This window comes from Anomaloglossus baeobatrachus, chromosome 8 (genome assembly GCF_048569485.1).
Source record: "Anomaloglossus baeobatrachus isolate aAnoBae1 chromosome 8, aAnoBae1.hap1, whole genome shotgun sequence".
Lineage (NCBI taxonomy): Eukaryota > Metazoa > Chordata > Amphibia > Anura > Aromobatidae > Anomaloglossus > Anomaloglossus baeobatrachus.
The window spans coordinates 127,649,694-127,675,281 of NC_134360.1; the positions used below are offsets into that span (position 1 = coordinate 127,649,694).

Consider the following 25,588-nt stretch of genomic DNA (forward strand, 5'->3'; position numbering starts at 1 on the left):
GGGGGGCAAAAAGTCCTGCATACAGTCCTGGATGGAGTATGCTGAGCCTTGTAGTTCTGCAGCTGCTGTCTGTCTGTATAGAGGAGAGCAGACAGCAGCTGCAGAACAGCAAGGCTCAGCATGAACCATTCACTAGTGTATGCAGGAGAGCAGACAGCAGCTGCAGAACTACAAGGCTCAGCATACTCCATACAGAACTGTATGCAGGAGCTTTTTGCCCACCAAAAAAATGACGTGGGCTTCGCCATATTTTTGTATGCTACCCAGGTATAGCAGGCAGCTACGGGCTGCCCCCAACCCCCGGCTGCCTATTTGTACCCGACTGGGAACTAAAAATATAGGGAAGCTCATTTTTTTTAATTATTTCACTTATTTCATGAAATAATTAAAAAACAAATGACGTAGGCTTCGCCATATTTTTGTGTCCAGCCAGGTACAACTAGGCAGCTGGGGATTGGAATCCGCAGCACAGGTTAGCCCGAGGTTTCTGGGCGCCTCTGCTGCGAATTGCAATCCGCAGCCACTCCAGAAAATGGCGCATTCATAGAAGCGCCATCATCTGGCGCTGTATCCAACTCTTCCAACAGCCCCGGTGACGGTGGCTTGTTGGGTAATAAGGGTTAATACTGGCTTTGTTTTACTAGCAAGTGTTAAGCCAGAGATTCTTAATGTCAGGCAAGTTTGACCCAGCCATTAAGAATCTCTAATAAAGGGTTAAAAAAAGACACCACACAGAGAAAAAATACTTTAATAGAAATAAATACACAGACACATTAGAGACTCCATGTTTATTACTCCCTCGCATCCCTCCACGATCCGGCTCTTCTGTCTTCTTTCTCCTTCAACACATGCAGCTCTGCTTCATCAGCAGCGCTGCAGGCGGTGCTATTCCCCCTGTAGTGTTCTCACTACATGAGTGAGGAGCTGCTGCTTGTGAGCGATGATGTCACCACTGACAGGCGTGTTGCTATAGCAACGGTGATCTCCGTTATTGACCGGCTCTGGCAGCTGGTTTATAACGGAACGGGGAAGCAGACTGGGAACCCGACCACGTGCCAGAGCATGTCCCCGGTACACGGCGATACACAAACGATCACCGCGTACTGGAGAGATGTACTCGCAGGTCCTACATGACGCGTCATAATCATGTGACCAGTCTGTAGCCAATGAGATAACAGACACGTGACTGGTCACATGGCTATTTTGACGTCACGATAGGTCCTGTCAGTGCTGGTTACTGGGAGGACGCAGCGATCATCGGAAGGAATAGCGACAAGAGACAGAGTGCAGGAGGGATTGCAGGGACCGGTAAGTGTTATGGCAATGTTTATTAACTGTATGTGTACATTTATAATGTGTTTTTATGTGTTTGTGATTGCCTCCCATTGTTTCCTATGGGGTTCGAGTGGTTCGCCGAACCGGTTCACCGAACCGAACTCGAACACAACCTCCGTTCGGCAAACCAAGCTCGAGACGAACCGCGACCGGTTCGCTCATCTCTAACCATGACTCCACCTGTTGTGTCTTTTTTTTTTTTGCGGGGCAAGTGGCAAATAACACTTCTGCTATGTAGTCCCTTTATATCTATGCACGCCCCTGACTGTGCCCAACATTTTTGTCACTAATTAGAAACCAGATAATTAAGAATAGCTAAAACAAAATTCAGCCATTGCAAAGAAAAATGGCATACGACATTGAATGGCTAATTTATAATGATTTTCTGTGGAACCTGAGGGGAAATATGGGAATTACTTTTGTTTCTTAAGAAAACAGAAAGTGTAAATTACAGCTATAAATTTGTATTGTAGGAAATGCCAAACTACCCAATATGTCTTCTATCTGCTTAGACAGTAGAATATAATACGAGGAAAGGAAATAGGATGCAGATGTCTGCAAAGATGATGAAGAGAGAATTATTCTTCGCGTATATTACTCCATGCATTGTTTAAATGAGAATAGTTTTAGATTAGCATTTTTGAAAACCCATCTTTTGGAGAATTCTCTTGAAATGTTGAATATGAAGTCACTGTTGTAACTCATACAGAAAAGCACGTTTATGGCAAGACTTGACAGTAGGAAAGAAAGCTCAATAGCATGTTACACTGCTGCCAGAGTAAATATAGAGCATTTCACCACACTAGAGGTTCAGTCAAGCTATATATCTTATAATATTCTCATTCAAAGAGTTTTCTTTATTTTCATGACTCTGAATATTGTAGATTCACAGTGAAGGCATCAAAACTATGAATTAACACATGTGGAATGAAATTCTTAACAAAAAAAGTGTGTAACCACTGAAAATATGTCATATTCTAGGTTCTTCAAAGTAGCCGCCTTTTGCTTTGATTACTGCTTTGCACACACTTGGCATTCTCTTGATGAGCTTCAAGAGGTAGTCAACGGAAATGGTTTTCACTTCACAGGTGTGCCCTGTCAGGTTTAATAAGTGGGATTTGTTGCTTTATAAATGGGGTTGGGACCATCAGTTGTGTTGTGTAGAAGTCTGGTGGATACACAGCTGATAGTCCTACTGAGTAGATTGTTAGAATTTTTATTATGGCAAGAAAAAAAGCAGCTAAGTAAAGAAAAACGAGTGGCCATCATTACTTTAAGAAATGAAGGTCAGTCAGACCGAAAAATTGGGAAAACCTTTGAAAGTGTCCCCATGTGCAGTGGCAAAAACCATCAAACGCTACAAAGAAACTGGCTCATATGAGGATCGCCCCAGGAAAGGAAGACCAAGAGTCACCTCTGCTGCGGAGGATAGGTTTATCTGAGTCACCAGCCTCAGAAATCGCAGGTTAACAGCAGCTCAGATTAGAGACCAGGCCACACAGAGTTCTAGCAGCAGACACATATCTAAAACAACTGTTAAGAGGAGACTTTGTGCAGCAGGCCTTCATGGTTAAATAGCTGAAAGGAAACCCTTGCTAAGGACAGGCAACAAGCATAAGAGACTTGTTTAGGATAAAGAACACAAGGAATGGACATTAAACCAGTGAAAATCTGTGCTTTGGTTTAATGAGTCCAAATTTGAGATCTTTGGATCTGACTCGCCCACCCCAGGGCTATGGGACACCCGGTGCCGGGCCGGACTAGTCCGGGGGCCATCAGTGGTGGCGGGGCCCGGCTCCGTGGCCCTGGTGGGGTCAATTAAAGTGTATATTTGTCGTGACGCCACCTGTGGTTTGCGGCTACTGAGCCGCCGCTGCTGTGTGAGGCCTCCGGGGTGATGGAATGGCAGCAATGGTGGTACTGCTCCCCACAGGTGGAGCGGTGCCCCGGGGACACTGTTGGTGCTGGTAAGTGTCTATGCAGTTGCAGTGTAGTGCAGGGCCGACAGGGCGGTGAAAGGACCGGACACAAACAACAGTCTCTTTACCTTCTCCTCTTTTACTTTGCAAACGGTTAGTCCTGGGAGACCGTTACAGGTGGTGGAGGGCTCCGGCCGGCCTGGAAGTAACTGAGGTATCTTTTTGGCCAGATGAGTATGAGGCCTACTCCTGTTCTTTCTTTGCTGTTATAGGACCCTGCACTCTGGATTAGCAATGGCCCTCTTGCTGCTGGGTCCGGTGATACCTCCCTCTCCCTGTGTGGTAGGTTGCGCAGGCCCTCTCTGGTGCTTCTCTGCTGGAGTCCACACCGGGCCCTGGTGATGCAGCTGTACCTTCAGGTTGTTTATGGGCCAGGTGCTTGCAGCTCTCCTGCCCTTCGTATTCAGCTACCAGGGAATATTTTAGGCCCTGGTGGCCACAGACTCCGATGTCCGAGTCTCTTCTGTGCCTCTCTGCAAATCCTGCTTCACTGGGCCAAGCTATTCCAGCTCCAGGCCCCAGTCCGCAGGACAGCACTACTCTGCATCTGCTCTCTCTGCTTTCTCTCCACAGACTGAACACTAACTCCTCCCTCAGGTCAGACTTGAGGAATGCTCCCTGGAACTCCAGGTTCAGAGCTCCCCCTGCTGGCCTGAGAGAGGATGGTGTTGGATGTTGGTACCTACTGGCCAATGATTTCCCCAATTACCTCCAGGCTCAGCATCACCCTTGGAGGGGCAATGCTGTTGTGGCGACCAGGTCCTGGGGCGCCACACTCCCCCTTAGTTAAACTCAGTTCTCCCGGACTGAAGAAAACAAAACAAGACATAACATGTTAGAACATTTCATCCCATTATGGGAGGCACATTTTCTTAAACATTACAAACTTAAACAATACTATAAGAGTCCAGTGTGTCTCCCTGCCGGGTGTCCATTACACTGCTCCATGGGGGACCCGCCGCGATAAAACCCCCAACGTAGGCTCTGGGCATGCGTCAGAGCATTGATGACCCCACTCTATGCACGCCGGACGGGTTTTTCTTCAGGGGTGTTGAGCACACTGGTGCTAACTATGTACAATTAGAGTGTTGGCCACCCATAGTCCAGTGGCCCAATTGTCCATTTACTCAATCATTTAAATAAAAAGCATTTTATACATAACATTACAGACATTTTAAATAATTATATACATTCTAATAGGTACTTTTTCTTTTTACTCTCTATACCTTGGAGGGGGCTGTCTCCGAGTGCTGCGTTGGGACCTGCGTAGCTCTGGTGTTTGTCCCTGACTACTTGGTGTGTCTGCTACCTCAGTGCTACGGATAAGCTTAACCCTGATAGGTATGCGTGATGATTGCCTACGTGGTCTGAGAGTCGCCAAGGGTACGACAGGTTCACCACTGACAGGGGGTTGATTCTCCTGTTCCACTGCTGGCGTGTCATCTTCTGTTGGGGCGGACAGTTCCTTAGGTGGATCTGGAACCTCTTCTGTTTCTGGCTCGACCAACTGCGGGAACGTCAAGACTGGTACCACTATAGCATTATTTATTCGGGTCCAAGTTTTGGGGAATTTTCCAAGGATTGTTTGGATCATCTCTTCCTCTTTTTCTTGAATTTGGGGACTTTCTTGTACTTCCTCTACTTCCTTTTGGATTTTGCACCGTTCAGGGCACGCTTTCAGGCGGTCTCTAGAAACTGCTTGATAGGTCTTGCCTTCATCTTTGCTTATGAGACATACTTTACTATTGTCAAAGTTGGAGGGAATAATGGTGTAGGGTTCATTCTCCCACTGATCATCTAATTTATGCGCCCTCCGCTTTTTCTTGAGGACCTGTTCTCCAGGTGCTAAGGGAGTTGCTGGGGCTGTTTGATTGTAGTTCTGTTCTTGTCTCGTTCTTGCTTGGGACAGGCCCTTTTCTACGCATTCCTGGACTTTGCGGTACTGCTGTTGTCGCTCTGTATCCCAATCTTCTATCTCTTGAACCGCTTCAGGTGACACAGTTCCCATCTCAAAGTCTACAGGTAACTTACCAGGTCTTGCTCGCGTCAAGTAAGCAGGGCTGCAGTTGGTCGAGTTTACTGGGATATGGTTATACAGGTCTACCAGATCTGGTAACTTCTCTGGCCATTGGTTTCTTTCTTCCAGAGGTAGAGTCTTGAGCATATCAATAACCACATGGTTCATCTTCTCGCACAATCCATTGGTTTGGGGGTGGTACGGTGTTGTTCTGATTTTCCTACAGCCGTACATGTTACAGAACTCTTGAAACACTTCTGCCTCGAATGCAGGACCTTGATCAGTCAGTACTCTTTCCGGATAACCGTTAGGTCGACAAAAGTAAGCCTGAAATGCTCTAGCTGCTGTTCTGGCTGTCTGGTCTTTCACAGGCACTACTACCAGGAAACGAGAGTAATGGTCCACAATGGTGAGGGCGTAAACATAGCCTGACCGGCTTGGTGTTAACTTCACGTGGTCCAGGGCCACCAACTCTAGGGGCTGCTTCGTGACAATTGGCTGTAGGGGAGACCTCTGGCTGGCATCATCCTTCCGCCTCAGGTTACACAGACCACAGTCTCGGCACCACTTCTCGACTGTCTTTCTCATGTGCACCCAGTAGAACCGATCGCGGAGTAGGGTCTCCAACTTCTTCCACCCGAAGTGTCCTGCTTTATCATGGTAAGCTGCTAGGACCATTGGAGCATCCCTCTGTGGGACCACTATCTGCCAGACGAGTTCATTCGTTCACCAGTTGACATATCTCTTGCATAGCTTGCCTTGGTAGGTGAACAGTCGTCCCCTCTCCTTCCACAGCTGCTGGGATTCTTGTGGAGCGTCTGGACCGAGATGGGTCTCAGCTTGTGCTAGCTTTTCTTTGACCAATCGCACGGCCGGGTCACCGTTCTGTGTCTCTTCCCAATTATGGTGGAGTAATGGGTTGACCGAGACCTCGTGCTGGCTCGAGCGCTTCCCTCCTACATCATGCTCACACTGGGAGACACCTTTGTGATGGAAAGCCGGTAACTCTATCTCTTCGAGTTCATCCAGTTCTTCTCCAGACTCGGGTAAGTGAGGCATTCTGGACAGCGCATCATCATTGTTATTCTTCTTGCCAGCCCGGTACTTGATGGTAAAGTCAAAGTTAGACAGCCGGGCCATCCATCGCTGCTCCAACGCACTAAGCTTGGCTGTTGCCAGATGTGTCAATGGATTGTTGTCCGTGAAGATGGTGAACTTGGCCGACGCCAGATAGTGCTTGAAGCGTTCAGTCACTGCCCAAACAATAGCGAGGAACTCCAGCTTGAAGGAACTGTAGTTTTCTGGATTCCTTTCTGTGGGACGAAGCTTCCTACTGGCGTAAGCTATCACCTTCTCTCTGCCTCCCTGCACCTGGGACAGAACTGCTCCCAGTCCCACGTTGCTGGCGTCTGTATACAGTACAAATGGCTGGCTGTAGTCAGGGTAGGCCAGAATTTCTTCTCCCGTGAGAGCCCCTTTCAGCCGGACAAAAGATGTTTCTATTTGGCTGTTCCATTCAAATGGAGGGCTTTGCTTCTTAGCCTTCTTTGGCTGGCCCACCAGGAGATCTTGAAGAGGCGCTGCTATCTTTGTGAAACCATCAATGAACCTTCGGTAGTAGCCCACCAGCCCAAGGAACTGCCGCACCTCCTTTACCGTGGTGGGTCTTGGCCAGTCCTTGATTACTGTGACTTTCTCCGGATCAGGTGCCACACCTTCTGCGCTGACCACATGACCCAAGTACTGTACCTTTGGCTTCAAGAGGTGACATTTGGGCGGCTTTATCTTCAGGCCATACTCCGACAAGGACTCAAACACTTCTGCTAAGTGCCTCAGGTGGTCTTCGTAGGTCTTGGAGTAGACTATGACGTCATCCAGGTACAATAGCACGGTCTCAAAGTTGTGATGGCCCAAGCAGCACACCATCAATCTCTGAAATGTCCCTCGGGCGTTGCAGAGCCCGAACGGCATACAATTGAACTCGCAGAGGCCCATTGGTGTCGTAAATGCAGTCTTCTCCTTGTCCGCCTCTGCCACGGGAACCTGCCAATACCCACTGGTGAGATCCAGGGTGGAGAAATAATTAGCGGATTTTAAGGCTGTTAGTGACTCTTCTATTCTGGGTAGTGGATAAGCATCTTCATGTGTAATGCGGTTAATTTGTCTGTAATCTACGCACATTCTCATTGTACCATCGTTTTTCTTTACAAGCACTAGTGGAGATGCCCAGGGGCTACAACTATCTCTGATAACCCCAGCCTCCGTCATTTCCCGAAACATTTCTTTGGCACGCTGATACTGTGCTGGGGGTACAGGGCGGTATCTCTCTTTAATGGGATGATGGTGACCTGTGGGGATTTGATGTTTAACCCCTTTTACCTGCCCAAAATCTAGGGGGTGTTTGCTGAAGACCCACTCGTATTCCTGTACCACCCGGTAAACCCCATGCTTTTGGTGTGAGGAGGGGGTGGAGTCGGTGCCCACATGTAATTTTTGGCACCAGTCCTCCAGCTGTCCCTTGGAGCCATTGTCTTCCGCCTGGTCGGACGGGATCAAGGGTTCCACTGCTTTGATGGTATTGTTACCGACAGTGTACAGTTTTGCTACAGTGGCGTACCGGGGCAATTTGGCTTCCTCCTCCCCACAATTCAGGACGCGGACGGGCACTCTTCCCTTGCGGACGTCTGCTACCCCTCTGGCTATCAGGACTCCAGGCCTACTTTCTGAATACACAGGTTCCACCAGGGCCTGGTAATCTTGACCCTTGAGGCCTATTGCTGCTCGACACCATATCAACATTTCACTTTTTGGGGGAATTGCAATGGGGAGAGGGTCACTTACCCTTACACTGCCAATTTCTCCACCGGCCAGCTCTACCTGATGCCTCCTCATCAGGGCTCTGATCTCCCTCTGTAGGGCACGCTGCTGCCCGGAGCTGGCACTTTCAGACGCCTGCTGCAACAAAATTATCACTTCGGCAAGACAATTTTCCATCACATTTGTACCAATGGTTAGCAGTGGGTTAGATTCTTTGCGATCAATATCTACAATTATCATCCCCTGACATGGCAATTCTACCCACCCCACTTTAATGGTTACTTCCTTATACCCAATTTGAGGCAAGGGCTGACCATTACTGGCCACAATTGTTAAATCATCATCTGGGCCATGGTCAATGTCTGAATCAGCCCAATATCTTTTCTACAGTTTATAAGGGATGGTTGTTACCTGGGACCCCGTATCCAGGAGGGAATTCAAAGGGATCCCATCCAGCACAATAGGAAGGACCAGTCGTCCTCCCACATACTTGCTGCGGCTGGGGGTTGAGCCGGGCTTCCTTACACCTGGGGGTTGGCTCCTGGCCACAGGCTCAGCCCATTTAAAGGACAGTGTCTTGCAATGTGGCCCGCCTGGCTGCAGCGGCGGCAGATCGGTTGTCCAGTTGAATCATACCGGTCTCTGTCTTTTCCTTGGGTCGGCGGAATCCTCCTCTGTCGCATCCATGGGACGTCATCTGGGCTGTCGGCCAACTCGATTCTTGCAGGCGATGGGGTCACTTGTAGAGACTGCACAGTCTTGGCAAGGGCAGCTACAGTCTTGGTCAGCTCCTGGACCTGCTATCTGAGCTCTGCAGTGGGATCATTATCCAGGGTCTGCGCCTCAGCCCCTGCAGCGGCTCGTGTTGCAGGCACCACCTCTGGGTACGTGATAGCAAGAGGCCGGAGGGGTACTGTGTCATTCGGTGTAGATTCTCTCAGTACCCGGATGGCCTGGTCCTTAAACTTTGCAAAGTCCAGAGCAGGGTTCTGCAGGACCATGATGCGCAGCTGTGTCCTGTGGGCATCTGACAGGAGCCCTTCTATGAACTGCTCAGTTAGGAGTTTGTCTTCTTCATGTACACTCTCTGGGTCTACCTGTTTAATTGCTCTCAGGGCCTCTTGCAGGTTTAAGGCATAGTCCCGTATGCTGTCTGTGGCCCATTGTTTGCACTCAAAGAATCTCATCTTTATTTCTGCTGCGGTGCGGGTGTCAAAAGTACTCTTTAACTTAGCCAGTATCGGGGTTGCTGTCCCTTTATCTGTATCAGGCCAGGACTTCACTTCACGCTGGGCCGCGCCGGCTAGCTGCCCCATTAGTATGCCCACCTTCTGGCTCTCATTCAGAGGATACACTCTAAACAAGCTGTGCAGCCTTTCTCTGAAGTCGCTCAGGGTATGTGACTCCCCGGAGTACTGCTGCAGCCATTCTGCTCCCGGGATGTACGGCATGGTGAGCGGCATTACCGGCGCTACAGCAGGGGCTGGGGCGACGGCGACTAAGATCACATTGGCCGGTGCTGCTGCGTCTTGAGCTATCACAGCCACCTGTTCTCCCTCTGAATCGGACATCTTCCTCCCCCTTAGTGGACCTTACCAAGCTCCGTTTTCTTTTGAAATCTCTTCTGGGTCGCGCGGGGTTAACGGCTCTCTGCTCTGATGGCGCACTCCCTTCGCGCTCTTTTTCGGGCACGCACCCCCTTCTTTCTGCGCTCAGCAAGGCTAATGGCGGCAGCAGTTTTCAAACAGTAACACAGTCTTTTAAGCACAGTTTGTGCAGGCGCACAGTACCCGGTGGGACCGGGCACGAAATCCTGTTCGTGACGCCAAGTTTGACTCGCCCACCCCAGGGCTATGGGACACCTGGTGCCGGGCCGGACTAGTCCGGGGGCCATCAGTGGTGGCGGGGCCCGGCTCCGTGGCCCTGGTGGGGTCAATTAAAGTGTATATTTGTCGTGACGCCACCTGTGGTTTGCGGCTACTGAGCCGCCGCTGCTGTGTGAGGCCTCCGGGGTGATGGAATGGCAGCAATGGTGGTACTGCTCCCCACAGGTGGAGCAGTACCCCGGGGACACTGTTGGTGCTGGTAAGTGTCTATGCAGTTGCGGTGTAGTGCAGGGCCGACAGGGCGGTGAAAGGACCGGACACAAACAACAGTCTCTTTACCTTCTCCTCTTTTACTTTGCAAACGGTTAGTCCTGGGAGACCGTTACAGGTGGTGGAGGGCTCCGGCTGGCCTGGAAGTAACTGAGGTATCTTTTTGGCCAGATGAGTATGAGGCCTAGTCCTGTTCTTTCTTTGCTGTTATAGGACCCTGCACTCTGGATTAGCAATGGCCCTCTTGCTGCTGGGACCGGTGATACCTCCCTCTCCCTGTGTGGTAGGCTGCGCAGGCCCTCTCTGGTGCTTCTCTGCTGGAGTCCACACCGGGCCCTGGTGATGCAGCTGTACCTTCAGGCTGTTTATGGGCCAGGTGCTTGAAGCTCTTCTGCCCTTCGGATTCAGCTACCAGGGAATATTTTAGGCCCTGGTGGCCACAGACTCCGATGTCCGAGTCTCTTCTGTGCCTCTCTGCAAATCCTGCTTCACTGGGCCAAGCTATTCCATCTCCAGGCCCCAGTCCGCAGGACAGCACTACTCTGCATCTGCTCTCTCTGCTTTCTCTCCACAGACTGAACACTAACTCCTCCCTCAGGTCAGACTTGAGGAATGCTCCCTGGAACTCCAGGTTCAGAGCTCCCCCTGCTGGCCTGAGAGAGGATGGTGTTGGATGTTGGTACCTACTGGCCAATGATTTCCCCAATTACCTCCAGGCTCAGCATAACCCCTGGAGGGGCAATGCTGTTGTGGCATTTGCGCGCTCACGAGATTATGGGTGGGTACTTGCTGATAACAATCACAGCCCCGCCCATAATCACTTGCCTGCGCACACGTCACCAGCGGTCACACTGCTCAGTCCCGTGAGACTGGCACTGGGCATGCTCGGGGATGGCTGGAGCAGTGGGCGGTGCATCAGCTATGGAAAGGAGCGATGGGGGGTGGCATACAGGACCAGGAGGCAGAATAACGGATGCCAGAAAGCCCGCCCCCGTGTCACATTTACAGTATCTGAATACAAAAAGGTACCACTTTATAAAGTTTTTATTTTGGTCTCACATGGGGCACAATAATAACAGGGAGCTTTCTAGAATGCAGCCCAGGAGCTGCAGAGGGGGAATCTTTTAGGTTTTGGGCGAAATTTCTGCTGACAGGTTCCCTTTAAGGATGGCAAAGTCAATGTTTTGAAATGGCCATAACAAAGCCCTGATCCCAAACCTATAGAAAATGTATGGGCAAAGCTGTAAAGGCAGGTGCGAGCAAGGTGATCTACAAACATGGCTTAGATACTCCAGTTCTAACAGGAGGAATGGGCCTAAATTCCTACCAACTATTGTGAGAAGTATGTGGAAGGAGATTCAAAACGTTTGAACCAAGTTATACAGTTTAAGGGCAATGGTGCCAAATACTAATAAAATGGAAGGAAACTTTTGACTTTTCAGAAAGTAATAAAAATGCCTTTAAACATTTTCTCTCATTTTACTGGCATTTGGCAAAAATAAATAATTTTTGTTCTTAATTGACCTAAAACAGGAAAGTTTTTTTTCTGATTTCTTGTGAGGAAAACATGCAGATGTGTCTTTTTAGATAGTCTATGTAAACTTCTGCTTTTAGCTGTACTTTGGACTCCCTCTGGTCTCTGTTTCTGTGGTGTCGCATCATTTTAAGAAACTTTTTAGCCCACAAGTGTGGTCGACTACAGATGTGTGCATTCCTAAAAGATAGATAACCCCTGAACAGACCCCCCAAACAAAGTCCAAAGTATCTCCTTTTGCTCATTATAGTGAATGGTTCCATCAGGGGTTTTGATGAATCACATTTTTGTGGAATTTACACGGAAACTCCAATGTAAGTGCTCAGCATAGAATACAAGAATATGATCTAAGCCTTACTGCTCTCTCATGCTACCATATAACATGGATTAGTGCTATCGGATAGCACTTGTTCCAATGTTATACTAAGGGGAGGTGCTGGCAAGCAATTATTTTTCTCATGCTGATTCGGCATGTGAAAAAAATCAATGCCTGCTGCAATTGGCAGCGTATCTCAGATAATGAGCACCCATGTACTGTATAGCTATGGGTGCATATGAAACATTGTACTGCACTCGGATGTCATACAAGTGCAGCAAAATATACGATGAGAAAGGCAATGGAAAAGAAGAAGAGAATAATCTCTACGTTTTCTCCACACTTGTGATCCAATTCTAAAATACAAGAGAACAGGATCACAGTAATATGACACTTGCAGCAGATTGTCAGCAGAGTGTCATTAGCATATAGCACCTAATTCTCTCGCATCAGATGTGGTACGCTAGTGTAACCCTGGTCTCCAACTGAAAGTGATCAAAAATGTTAGGTACGACAAAATGTGACCAATAAAATCCATAACTTATGTGGCGCCCCTGACCTGGTCAGGCACCACTGAATACTGCACCCAGGCTGGGGGCAGTACAACACAGGTAATCCAGACGGCTGACCGGGGTGTGGACACACGGGACACTAGTAACCAGGAGCACACACACAGCTAGAGGGGACCCCTGAGCAGACTTAGGGAGGGGGTGTGTCCCTCGCCTCCCAGGTAGTGGTGGGTGGTGTTGTCGCGGGCGGAGGAGGGGACGCTACGCTCTCCCACTGCTCGGGTCCGGCTGCTGCTGCTGTTGCTGCTGCTCGGTGGTGGCTCGAGTGGTGGGCCGGATCCCGGGGACTCGAGCGGCGCTCCTCGCCCGTGAGTGAAAAGGGGGATGGTTTTGGGGATTTATTATCCGTGACGCCACCCACGGTTGTGGTGAGGTTGTGACACCACCGCTGCTCTGGACGGGGATCCCGGGAGCGATGACAGGGAGCAGCTTGGATGTTGTTTTCTCCCCTCCGTGGGTAGGGAGGTTGGTTGTCCCGGGGCCCGGTGAGGGGTAGGAATGGATGGCAGGCGGGTTGCGGGGCCTGGTGAGGTGCAGGGTCGCGGGGGCAGCGCTGTGCCACACGGCACGGTAGTACTCACTCAGTCAGTCACGAAGACACAGTTCTTGGTAAAACACACGGCTGGATGAACGCGGCCCACTGACGGTTGCGGTGGTTTCTGCTCCCGGTAGGTTGATGGTGACTGCCTTTCCCTGCACCTGTGTAGTGTGTACGGTCCCAATGGGTATTCACCGGTAACCCGCTTCCCAGCTTGGATGGGTGCTGAAGGAGCCCCTTTTGCCCGCAGGCTCTGGCCCTGGGGACATTAGCCTTGGCGGTGACTGTGATTCCCTTCACGGTCTGAGCTGTCGCCTTCTATCGGGACTTGACTGCTGGGAAACCCAGGAGGTTCCCTTCGCTAACGGATTTGACAATTTCAACGGCGACTCCTAGCCTTGTCAGGGTCCGTAAGCCCTGCCGGATGGTGCTGGCTTCTCTTTGTTCACCGGTCCGGTACCGCCGGGCCACCGCCCGTCCACGGTCCTTACGGCTCACTCCAATCGGCCTCTCCTGCAGACGGTCACCACCGTCTGCCAACCTTGCTGTACCGTCCGGGCCACACACCCGGACCGACTTCAGACTGCTCATCTACCACTTTTATTCCTCTCCTCTCCAACTCCTCAACTCATCCCAGACTGACTCCTTTTCCCGCCTCCAAGACTGTGAACTCCTCGGTGGGCGGGGCCAACCGCCTGGCCCACCGCCTGGTGTGGACATCAGCCCCTGGAGGAAGGCAACAAGGATTTTGTGTTTGGCTTTGGTGTGCCTAACCGGGGTGTGGGGTGTGTTGGTGTTGTTCTGTGACGACCTGGCTTGTCCAGGGCGCCACATTCCCCCTTAGTAAAATGCAGACCGTCCGCGGGCTGCCCGTCCATCACCGGTTTTATTTTTGTTAACTGCAAAAAGATAAAACGGTAAACACGTAAAAACATAAGCATTCTTCAATCTTCCCATAACGGGAGGCACATACTTAAACGTTACCAACATTTTTATTAAAACGGTTACGGCTTCTGCTCTCTCCCACCCAAACAACCTGGCCCTGATGCTGCCCCTAAGCAAATGGGCAGCACCTCTTGACCCCAGTCCAGCACCAAGTTGCCCGAGTGGGTTCTGTCCCTTTCAGGGGACCCACGTCTATGGGGACCCCTGAACCCCCCGGAGGATCGCCACCGGTTCCGGTGGTGGCTGGGCCCCAGCCTACTCCACTGCGGGCCCTTCCTCCAATCTGCCTCTCCGGAGGCGGTCACGGTATTAAGCCAACATTTTTTTTATTTACATACCACAAGTTCGTGGTTGCCCTGCTAGTTCTCGGGCTTGTCCGTAGCAGTTTCTACGCATCGGTTCCAAGGGGTCCCAACGGGGACCAGTTGCCGGCAACGACCGGTATAATCAGGTAGTAAATCAGGCAACTTCTTCGTTAATCATTCTTACTTATCATTCTAAAACTCTCTACAACATTGCTGGTGGTCCCAACGGGGACAACTTTTAGGCGGAGGACCGCCGACTTCACTGCTCGTCCGCGGTGCCGGCCTGAGGAGGGGGTTTGGTCGAGATTTGGCCCTCCTGACTTCCCCTCAGCTTCGCATCCAGGGCTAACCAACCCCGCTCCCCACAGTGCCTGGTGTATCGGACCAGATCCCCCGGCATTAGATTGTGGCCCGGATGGTCCTCTGGCAGATGGGCATGGACGTCCCGTCGGGCGATAAAGATCTCGGCCTCCAGGCCCGGTTCGTAGATAAATCCATAGCCCCGACGGACGTCAAACCTCCTCACCTGCCCTTCGTAGAACGGGCCCCGGACACTGAAGGTCGCTTGGCGGAGGTTTTCTTTTTCACAGATTGTGCGGGCCACCAGCTCGGCCTTCTTTCACTCCCTCTCTGCAATCTCCTGGCCCAGCGGGGTCTGTCCCCTGTCCCAGTAGGGGGCTGCTGCAGGCCTCGGTGCACGGGTCGGGCCCCGCGAGACCTCCTTCACACTGCCCAGGACTGGCATTCTGGGGGGAAGGTCCCACGGTGTCATGGCCTGAGGTGCAGCTCGGCAGCGGCAACCCGACGCGGCCTCAGCCGAGGCTTGAGGGATGGGCATAGGGGTCGTCTCCCGCTGAGTCTCCGTCTCCTCCTGCATGAGACGGGCTGCCGGAGCCGGTACGGGGTCAGGCATGGTCACCGGCACCTCCGGTACGACTTCGCTGACGGGCTCGGGCTTCTGCTTCTTCCACGGCAGCAGTTTCGAACGGTCACGGGCTTCTGCTGCAGACCGGTCCGACGGGGCGGATTGGCAGGGTACCGCTACCAGTGGTGATGGTAGCGGGCCTAGTGACGGGGCAGCTGCAGCCAACACGGGTAGCGGGGGAGGTAGAAGGGCGAGCGGGCGTAGACTGGGCCCCTCGGCCGCGATGACCGACCCGCTAGGGGTACAGGGGCGTGGGTCACTTACCCGCCTGTCCAGAACTCCCTCCTCCTCGCGTCTCCGTACGGCTTCCACCACCTCTGCCATGTCGGCCTCCCACTCCTCCAAGAGGAGCTGCATCCGGATCTGCAGCCGTAGTTGCAACTGAGCAGTCCGGACCTCCACCCACGCCGCGGTCCCGGGCGTGGGGGCTACGATGCTGTGGGACGGCTGATACATCGTGGCGGCCTCTTCCAGGAACAACAAGATGGCCGCAGGGTCCTGGCGTCCCTGCTTTTATAGCCGCGCTCACATGCGGCGAGCCGCCATTCCGTCCCCCTTAGTCTCTTTCCGGCTCCTCCTCTACAGGGGCGGGGTTTAGGCCTTCGCGCCTCCACTGCTCGAGGAGACGCTCGAGTGGGAATTTTTCGCGCTCAAGATGGCGGCTTCTCAAAATTTTCGGCCGGACACCTCCGGCGGTCACAAGGCGCACCTCTACCAGACGGCAGAGCGGTAAGATCCTGTTCGTGACGCCAAGTTGTCGCGGGCGGAGCAGGGGACGCTACGCTCTCCCACTGCTCGGGTCCGGCTGCTGCTGCTGTTGCTGCTGCTCGGTGGTGGCTCGAGCGGTTGGACGGATCCCGGGGACTCGAGCGGCGCTCCTCGCCCTTGAGTGAAAAGGGGGATGGTTTTGGGGATTTATTGTCCGTGACGCCACCCACGGTTGTGGTGAGGTTGTGACACCACCGCTGCTCTGGACGGGGATCCCGGGAGCGATGACAGGGAGCAGCTTGGATGTTGTTTTCTCCCCTCCGTGGGTAGGGGGGTTGGTTGTCCCGGGGCCCGGTGAGGGGTAGGAATGGATGGCAGGCGGGTTGCGAAGCCTGGTGAGGTGCAGGGTCGCAGGGGCAGTGCTGTGCCGCACGGCACGGTAGTACTCACTCAGCCAATCACGAAGACATAGTTCTTGGTAAAACACACGGCTGGATGGACGGGGCCCACTGACGGCTGCGGTGGTTTCTGCTCCCGGTAGGTTGATGGTGACTGCCTTTCCCTGCACCTGTGTAGTGTGTACGGTCCCAATGGGTTCCCACTGGTAACCCGCTCCCCAGCTTGGATGGGTGCTGAAGGAGCACCTTTTGCCCGCAGCCTCTGGCCCTGGGAACTTTAGCCTTGGCGGTGACTGTGTTTGCCTTCACGGTCTGAGCTGTCGCCTTCTATCGGGACTTGACTGCTGGGAAATCCAGGAGGTTCCCTTCGCTAACGGATTTGACAAATTCAACGGCGACTCCTAGCCTTGTCGGGGTTCGTAAGCCCTGCCGGATGGTGCTGGCTTCTCTTTGTTCACCGGTCCGGTACCGCCGGGCCACCGCCCGTCCACGGTCCTTACGGCTCACTCCAATTGGCCTCTCCTGCAGACGGTCACCACCGTCTGCCAACCTTGCTGTACCGTCCGGGCCACACACCCGGACTGACTTCAGACTGCTCCTCTACCACTTTTCTTCCTCTCCTCTCCAACTCCTCAACTCATCCCAGACTGACTCCTTTTCCCGCCTCCAGGACTGTGAACTCCTCGGTGGGCGGGGCCAACCGCCTGGCCCACCCCCTGGTGTGGACATCAGCCCCTGGAGGAAGGCAACAAGGATTTTGTGTTTGGCTTTGGTGTGCCTAACCAGGGTGTGGGGTGTATCGGTGTTGTTCTGTGACGACCTGGCTTGTTCAGGGCGCCACAGTGTCACTGGGAACAGGAGTGTGCAGAGGCAGAGAGTCAGTCAGAGGAAGTGGAGGTGAGAAGTTGCGTCTGGAGGGCAGAGCAGTGAGCAGAGCCCTTCCAGACACTGCACCATTCGTAGAGAGAGGGGAGCCAGCACGATCTGAAAATGGCATGCGTCATATAAAAAGTGCAAATTCACAGATTTATTCCAACTGTACTATAATATAAATTGAGATTTTTAGCAAATACAGGTTACAGGTATGTGTGCTCCATTATGGTTCTGCTTTTAACTTCATCTAGGAGGCCACATGGCACATGAAATACATAATATAGTGTAGGACCCCCCTATTGAGATTTGCCGTGACGTTGGCAGGGGTGGCTCAAAGAATTAATCAATTATTTGCTAAAAATCTCATTTTTTATTGTAGTAAAGTTGGAATAAATCTGTGAATTTGCACCTTTTATATGATGCATGCCAATTTCAGATCGTGCTGGCTCCCTTTTTTTCTCTGTTATGACTGTAGTTATGCTACAATTTTCTGGTGGCCGACCACCACCATGCTATGCACGCCTGATTTTGGTTTGCAATGTATTCCTCCTGTTGGTAGCTGTTCACATTTAGTTGCCTCAACCCTTTCCACAGGCAATGCTAATTAAGCACCATACTTGGATCTGGTCCGCCTTTATCAATGGTTGCTGTCTGGCACTAGGAGGGTCAGTTCTGATATAGTCCTGGTATGTGTAGAGCTTGCTCCACATGCTGGGACATGGGCTGGCCTCTATCCATAATTGCCTCTTTTGCAACATAGAAGCGGTTATATACAGGTTACAGGTATGTGTGCTCCATTATGGTTCTGCTTTTAACTTCATCTAGGAGGCCGCATGGCACATGAAATACATAATATAGTGTAGGACCCCCCTATTGAGATTTGCAGTGACGTTGGCAGGGGTGGCTCAAAGAATTGATCAATTATTTGCTATAATCTCATTTTTTATTGCAGTAAAGTTGGAATAAATCTGTGAATTTGCACCTTTTATATGATGCATGCCAATTTCAGATCGTGCTGGCTCCCTTTTTTTCACTGCACCATTCGTGGCTGCTGGCGGGGGAGAAAGGGCTACCTGGTAGTGCCGCCCGAAAACCACCTGAGGCCGGAGTGCAAAGAGGTGGCTGAGTACGGGGACTGCCTAGTGGACCCTGCCCGTACGGGGTACATGTCCTCAGAGCAGGGGCCCATTCAGTTGGCCTGCTCAACCTGCAGGTGGGTGTACTTCATACCCTCCACCAAAACACCACAGAGTCCGGAGCCACGTAGCAACGAGAGGGCCCATAGATCACAAGAGGCAAGCAGCCGGAGTGACCTGGTCCAGGCTACAAGCAGACGGACCAAAAAAGGGGAGAACAGGCAGAAGCAACTTCCCTGGGTGACCCTGTAGGACTGCAAGTCTGGGTCACCACAAAAACACAAGGGCTAGGAAGGCGAGTCAGTAGCCACCCTCATAAGTCAGCCTGAAGGAGCCTGGTTCCCCTCTTGGAGCATCACAGCATCGCCCGGGTTAATCACCCCTGCCACCTGAAGTGAGTAAAAACCCTGTAAGACATTCTTGCTGTGCGTGTGAGTCATTCTGCAACCTGAGGTTCCACACACTTACACCGGGCCCTGGGGCCAGCCTCACTCTCGGGAGGCCACTACATCTAACTGCATTCACCATCAGCCCCAGGTGTCCCCTAAACTGCAGTGGCGGTCGCCCTGACCGCAACACCGAGAGTGGCGTCACGAATCCTAAAGAAGTCAACCTACCTGTGACCAGAAGGACCCAGGACGCGCCATCCCTGAAGACCCTGAGATGACCTGAAGGTAACGGAGTCACGGGGCGGCACAACTCTGGCGTCACAAACAGGATAAGGACTAGACCTGTTAAGACAGGTGACCATGTGCCTTGGCGGTCCGTTTAAAAAGTTTGAAGAGTCACCATATTGCCACCATGAAAAGCGCGCCAAAGAATAACAGAAGCCCGTGCTAAAAGAAGTTGCCGCCCACAACGAGGTGTGGCTACCCAGAGAACCCCTGCAGCGTTCTGACCTCACAAGCGATGGAGGCAGAGTTGTGCAGAGACGGCGGGAAGAAGAAGAAGTCACGAGTCTGCAGCAGGAAATGAAGGTTGAAGGTCCTGCACAGAGAGAAGGTAAGAAGATGTCTGAATGCAGAGATCCAGTGCCAGCCTCCGCTGCCTGGTAGGAGTGGGAGCTTGCCCAGTTCTGCGACCGGCTGGAAGCCAGGATCGTGCAGCAGCTCAGGGAAGGACGCACCGAGCTCCGGGAAATGGCTACAGAGGTTCGGGTCTATGAGAAGTGGACCGCGCGACAAGTGCCACACCGGGCGGCGACCACCTAGACTCCAATGATGCTACCGATGGGTGAGTCCTGTGTTGCCCCTGCCCACATGAGCGCACCGATCCCCACTGCGATGCCCGCAGCGCGCCACACTGCCACGCCCGTGAAGACCACTGCTGCGATCCCGGAAGCGACGCCCGCTACAACCCCCGCTGTGAAACCCTTGGTCCCTGCAGAGACGCCTGGGGCAATGACACCCGGCCCGCCAAGACCGGACCGCAGCAGCGATACCCGCTCCGACCCCCGCTCCGAAGCCCGCGGTCCCTGCAGAGACGCCTGGGGCAATGACGTCCAGCCCGGCCCACCAAGACCAGGCCGCAGCAGCGACGTCCAGCCCGACCCGCCAAGACCAGGCCGCACCAGCCCCACCAGGCTCGGCCCGCCAAGACCAGGCCGCAGCCACGCCAGGTTCGGCCTGCCAAGACAAGGCCACAAGGCCATCTACCCCAGCCTGCAAGGCAGAGACGGTCATCACACCCCAGCCACCGCTCCGGGAATCAGGTTCTAAGTCCTCGCCGGACGAAGACCCAGTTTTCCTGAAGCTGAAAGAGGAGCTGAGTGCTCATTACCCCAAGGAGCTGGTGGACCGGTACGTCATCCCCAGGCAGTTACCCGGACATGGAGTGGTCCCAGCAGCTACCTTGGCGAAGGTGAGCCCACCACCCTGGCCCTCGGATGAAAGCCTGTCCCCAGCGCTGCTGCCGGAGGAGTGCTTGAAAGCACTAAGGGGGAGGAGAGGCCTAAAGGCTGAGGAGTCAAACCCAGAACCATCAGAGGAGGACGCAGCACCTTGTGTGGTTGAAGGGGGCCCAGAGCCTGAAATGCTACCTTATTCCCGCTGGGATGAGGATAGCCCGACGTCCCTCGCTGAGGATGAAGCGTTAGCTATCACCATACCTCGCATGTATGTAGCCTGGGAGCCCGCAGTCCAGAAGAGCCCCACGAGCAGAGCACAGCGCCGCGCCCGAGCAAAACAGACCGCCATACAGCAGTCCCCAGATCGGCATAGAGAAGATGTCACAGCACGGGACTTAGAAGAAAAACAGACGGTAAGAAAAACCCGCCACCAGGAAAGAGGACCCCTTTGCCGTGGAGTGGTCGAAGAATTCAGTCTTAAGTCGGGATATGGCTTCATTGTAGCACCAGGTGTCAGAGAAGGCATATTTGTAAGTAGGAGGGATGTGAGAGCCCACTTACCAAGAGGACATCCTGGAAGAAATCTGCATATGGGAGACCTGGTGGATTTCACCAAACATGAAGGAGAACGTGGCTGGTTTGCGTTAGATCAGTGTTTCTCAACTCCAGTCCTCAAGACCCACCAACAGATCATGTTTTCAGGTTTTCCTCAATGTTAGACAGGGAATTATTGCATCACCTGTGCAACATTAAGGAAATCCTGAAAACCTGACTAAGGAAAACCTGAAAACATGATCTGTTGGTGGGTCTTGAGGACTGGAGTTGAGAAACACTGCGTTAGATGTTACGCCATGCCCCAGGAATCCTTATTTTCGCCCAGTTGTCTCCACTCAAATCCCAAAGCAAGTAAGCCAAGATAAAGAAACAGAAAGAAACAGATAAGGAAGACAAAGACAAAGAACAAGATGAAAATATGACTACAGATGACTACAGAGACACAGTGATGGACAGGTGCCACAGCCCTACAGGCCAAAGCCCTGGTAAGGAGGAAGAAGAATCCATGTAAAGCAAAAAGTCAGAAGTTACCGTTTTGAAGTTCCCAGTTTGCAACGTTAAAGTTCAAGAAATGTGCCCACAAAAACTATTGTGAGAACTTTTTGAAAATTCAGCACCTGGTTTGTGCACTTTTGAAAAATAAAGTCCATAGGCTATGAACTAGCTATAGCCACAAACTCTCGCAGTGTGTGTAGTTACCTTGAATGGTACCACCACCAGAGCATGCCTGTTTAGGGGCTTGGCTCGTCTGTGACCAGAGAGCATGCCTGTTTATGGGGCCTGGCTCTCCACCACAAAGAGGGTAACCTGCCTGTATCGACTGTGTATGCTGCCTTTACATACCAGCCAGAAGAGGCCGAAGGTGCGGCACCACAAGAAAGGGTTACCCAGTAACAACACCGACCAAGAAAGCCGCCTTTACATTCCTGCCAGAAGAGGCCAAAGACGCGGCTCGACGGGAGAGGGGTTTGCTTTCAACCACCAGCCCCAGGAGAGGAAGATTGGAGGAAAGGTCTGGGGAATCGGATGGCCCAGACCTGGTTGCTAAAAGGACCGGTGACCTGCCTCCTGAGAGGGTGTTGGGTGGGTAACGGACTTGTGGGTGGAGGGTGGTGAAAATGGTACCTGGTGTGGTTTTACAATGTTTTTATGATGCTTTTACATGTTTTACTGTTTTATGCATTTTAAAATGTTTGTCTTTACAACCCGAGGACGTGCTGTTGATAACTAAGGGGGAATGTGGCGCCCCTGACCTGGTCAGGCACCACTGAGTACTGCACCCATGCTGGGGGCAGTACAACACAGGTAATCCAGAAGGATGACTGGGGTGTGGACACACGGCACACTAGTAACCAGGAGCACACACACAGCTAGTGGGGACCCCTGAGCAGACTCAGGGAGGGGGTGTGTCCCTCGCCTCCCAGCTAGTGGTGGGTGGTGTCACTGGGAACAGGAGTGTGCAGAGACAGAGAGTCAGTCAGAGGAAGTGGAGGTGAGAAGTCGCGTCTGGAGGGCAGAGCAGTGAGCAGAGACCTTCCAGACACTGCACCATTTGTGGCTGCTGGCTGAGGAGAAAGGGCTACCTGGTAGTGCCACCCGAAAACCACTTGAGGCCGGAGTGCAAGAAGGTGGCTGAGTACATGGACTGCCTAGTGGACCCTGCCCGCATGGGGTACAGGTCCCCAGAGCAGGGGCTCATTCAGTTGGCCTGCTCAACCTGCAGGTGGGGGTACTTCATACCCTCCACCAAAACACCCCAGAGTCCGAAGCCACGTAGCAACGAGAGGGCCCATTGATCACAAAAGGCAAGCAGCCAGAGTGAACTGGTCCAGGCTACAAGCAGACGGGCCGAAAAAGGGGAGAACAGGCAGAAGCAACTTCCCTGGGTGACCCCGTAAGACTGCAAGTCTGGGTCACCACAAAAACACAAGGGCTAGGAAGGCGAGTCATTAGCCACCCTCATAAGTTAGCCTGAAGGAGCCTGTTTCCCCTCTTGGAGCATCAAAGCATCGCCCGGGTTACTCACCCCTGCCACCTGAAGTGAGTAAAAACCCTGAAAGACATTCTTGCTGTGCGTGTGAGTAATTCTGCGACCTGTGGTTCCACACACTTACACCGGGCCCCGGGGCCAGCCTCACTCTCGGGAGGCCACTATATCTAACTGCATTCACCATCAGCCCCAGGTGTCCCCTAAACTGCAGTGGCGGTCGCCCTGACTGCAACACCGAGAGTGGCGTCACGAATCCTAAAGAAGTCAACCTACCTGTGACCAGAAGGACCCAGGACGCGCCGTCCCTGAAGACCCTGAGACGACCTGAAGGTAACGGGGCCATGGGGCGGCACATTTACACTGCACAAAACCAGCCCCCATCAGTTCCATCATCTGGGTTGACAGGAAGTGAAGGGGACTTCAGCCGATGTGTTAAATAACTTATTCTAATAAATTGGAATTTTGAAGTGACAGATTTAGTCTACCTTTTTTGGATATGCTAATATAAAAAGACAAAGGCAATAGAATCAGGATAAATATTTTTAGAAAAAGTACTGAAACTTATGAGGAAAAAGGTGCCAATATATGCCCTAAGGAAGGCGACACCAAAGGGTGAATATGTCCAACTCAGGAGAACCTGTTCTAGTACTAAAGATTTTCAATTACAAGCAAAGGACCTGAGATACTGCTTTAGGCCTCTTTCACACGTCCATGAAAATCACGCATGTTTTTCACGGATGTGTCAAAGGTGCGTATTGCCCTCCGTGTGCCGTATTTCTGTTATCCGTGACACGGAGAACAAGAACTTTCTGCTCACTTGTCCCGGTCACTGCTGTCTGTGGTGCTGACCTACGGTCTCCAGCCCTGCCGACTCCCCGCTGCTGCTGCTTCTGGCCCGCATATGTTCACAGAAAAAAAAAAAAAACTCACAAAAATAAAGCCACCAGCCAAAAAAATGGTCAAATAATACCAAAAGCACATGCAAGATGCATACGGCTCTCCATGATAATGGTTGGAATTGCACAGGTGCAGAATACCTTTGAGGCCTAAAACACACTTCCGCAAAAAAAACATCCGTGTGACACGGTCCATTTTTTGGGTCTGTGTTCCGTTTTTTTCGGGCGTTTCTCCGGTACGTGTGGAATCCGTGTGATGGTGTATGCGAGCCGTGTGTACGTGTAAAATGTCCGTGTTTGTGTGTAAAATGCCCGTGTATGTGTACATAGAATGTCCGTGTGGAATGTCCGTTTGTGTGTTGCACAATGTCATTGATACATGTGGCTGACAGCAGACAGAGTTGCGCGATGAGAATGAACTCGGGTGAACTTCACCCGACTTCATTGTCATGCCGCGGCTCTGTCTGTGTGCCGCGTACTGATTAGCGGTCACCTGTGAAGGATTCACCAGTGACCGCTAATCCCCTGAGTGACTGAAGTGAGCAGCCCTCTCTCATACTTACCGCTCCCCGATCACCAGCGCTGCAAGGAACAGCTGTGCAGAGAATGCACGGCAACAATTACTTTGAATATGCCGGCCGCTCATTAATCAATCTCGTATTCCCTGCTTTCCCCACCCACCGGCGCCTGTGATTGGTTGCAGTCAGACACGCCCCCTACGCTGAGTGACAGCTGTCTCACTGCACCCAATCACAGCAGCCGGTGGGCGTGTCTATACTGTGCAGTAAAATAAATAAATAATTAAAAAAAAAGGCGTGCGGTTCCCCCCAATTTTAATACCAGCCAGATAAAGCCATACGGCTGAAGGCTGGTATTCTCAGGATGGGGAGCTCCACGTTATGGGGAGCCCCCCAGCCTAACAATATCAGTCAGCAGCTGCCCAGAATTGCCGCATACATTATATGCGACTGTTCTGGGACTGTACCCTGCTCTTCCCGATTTGCCCTGGTGCGTTGGCAAATCGGGGTAATAAGGAGTTATTGGCAGCCCATAGCTGCCAATAAGTCCTAGATTAATCATGTCTGGCGTCTCCCCGAGATACCTTCCATGATTAATCTGTAAATTACAGTGAATAAACACACACCCGAAAAAAATCCTTTATTAGAAAAAAAACACTAACAAAGTCCCTCATCACCAATTTTATAAGCCCGAAAAAGCCCTCTATGTCCGGCGTAATCCACGGACCTCCAGCGTCGCTTCCAGCTTCCGCTCCTGTCAGCTCCACGCAGCTAATGAAGGCAATAGCGTGATCAGCTGTATTCAGCATTGGCCGCGAGTAACCTCAGTGACAGCTCAGCTGATCGCGCTATTGCCTTCATTTGCTGCGTGGAAGTGACAGGAGCGGCGGTGTCTGCTGCAGCTCTGGTCACCTCCATGCAGCAAAGCTGGATGCGACGCTGGAGGTCCGTGGAGTACACCGGACATGGAGGGCTTTTTGGGGCTTATTAAATTGGTGATGAGGGAATTTGTTTGTGTTTTTTTTTCTAATAAAGGATTTTTTCGGGTGTGTGTGTTTATTTACAGTAATTTACAGATTAATCATGGAAGGTATCTCGGGGAGACGCCTGACATGATTAATCTAGGATTTAGTGGCAGCTATGGGCTACCAATAACTCCTTATTATCCCGATTTGCCAACGCACCAGGGCAAATCGGGAAGAGCCGGGTACAGTCCCAGAACTGTCGCATATAATGTATGCGGCAATTCTGGGCGGCTGCTGACTGATATTGTTAGGCTGGGGGGCTCCCCA

General features: G+C 52.0%; 1 protein-coding gene across 1 annotated transcript in view; it reads right to left on the reverse strand.

Annotated features, from left to right (window-relative positions):
* Positions 1 to 25,588, reverse strand: part of LOC142250045 (L-selectin-like) — a 286,541-nt gene that overhangs the window by 17,994 nt on the left and 242,959 nt on the right. The window lies entirely within an intron of this gene.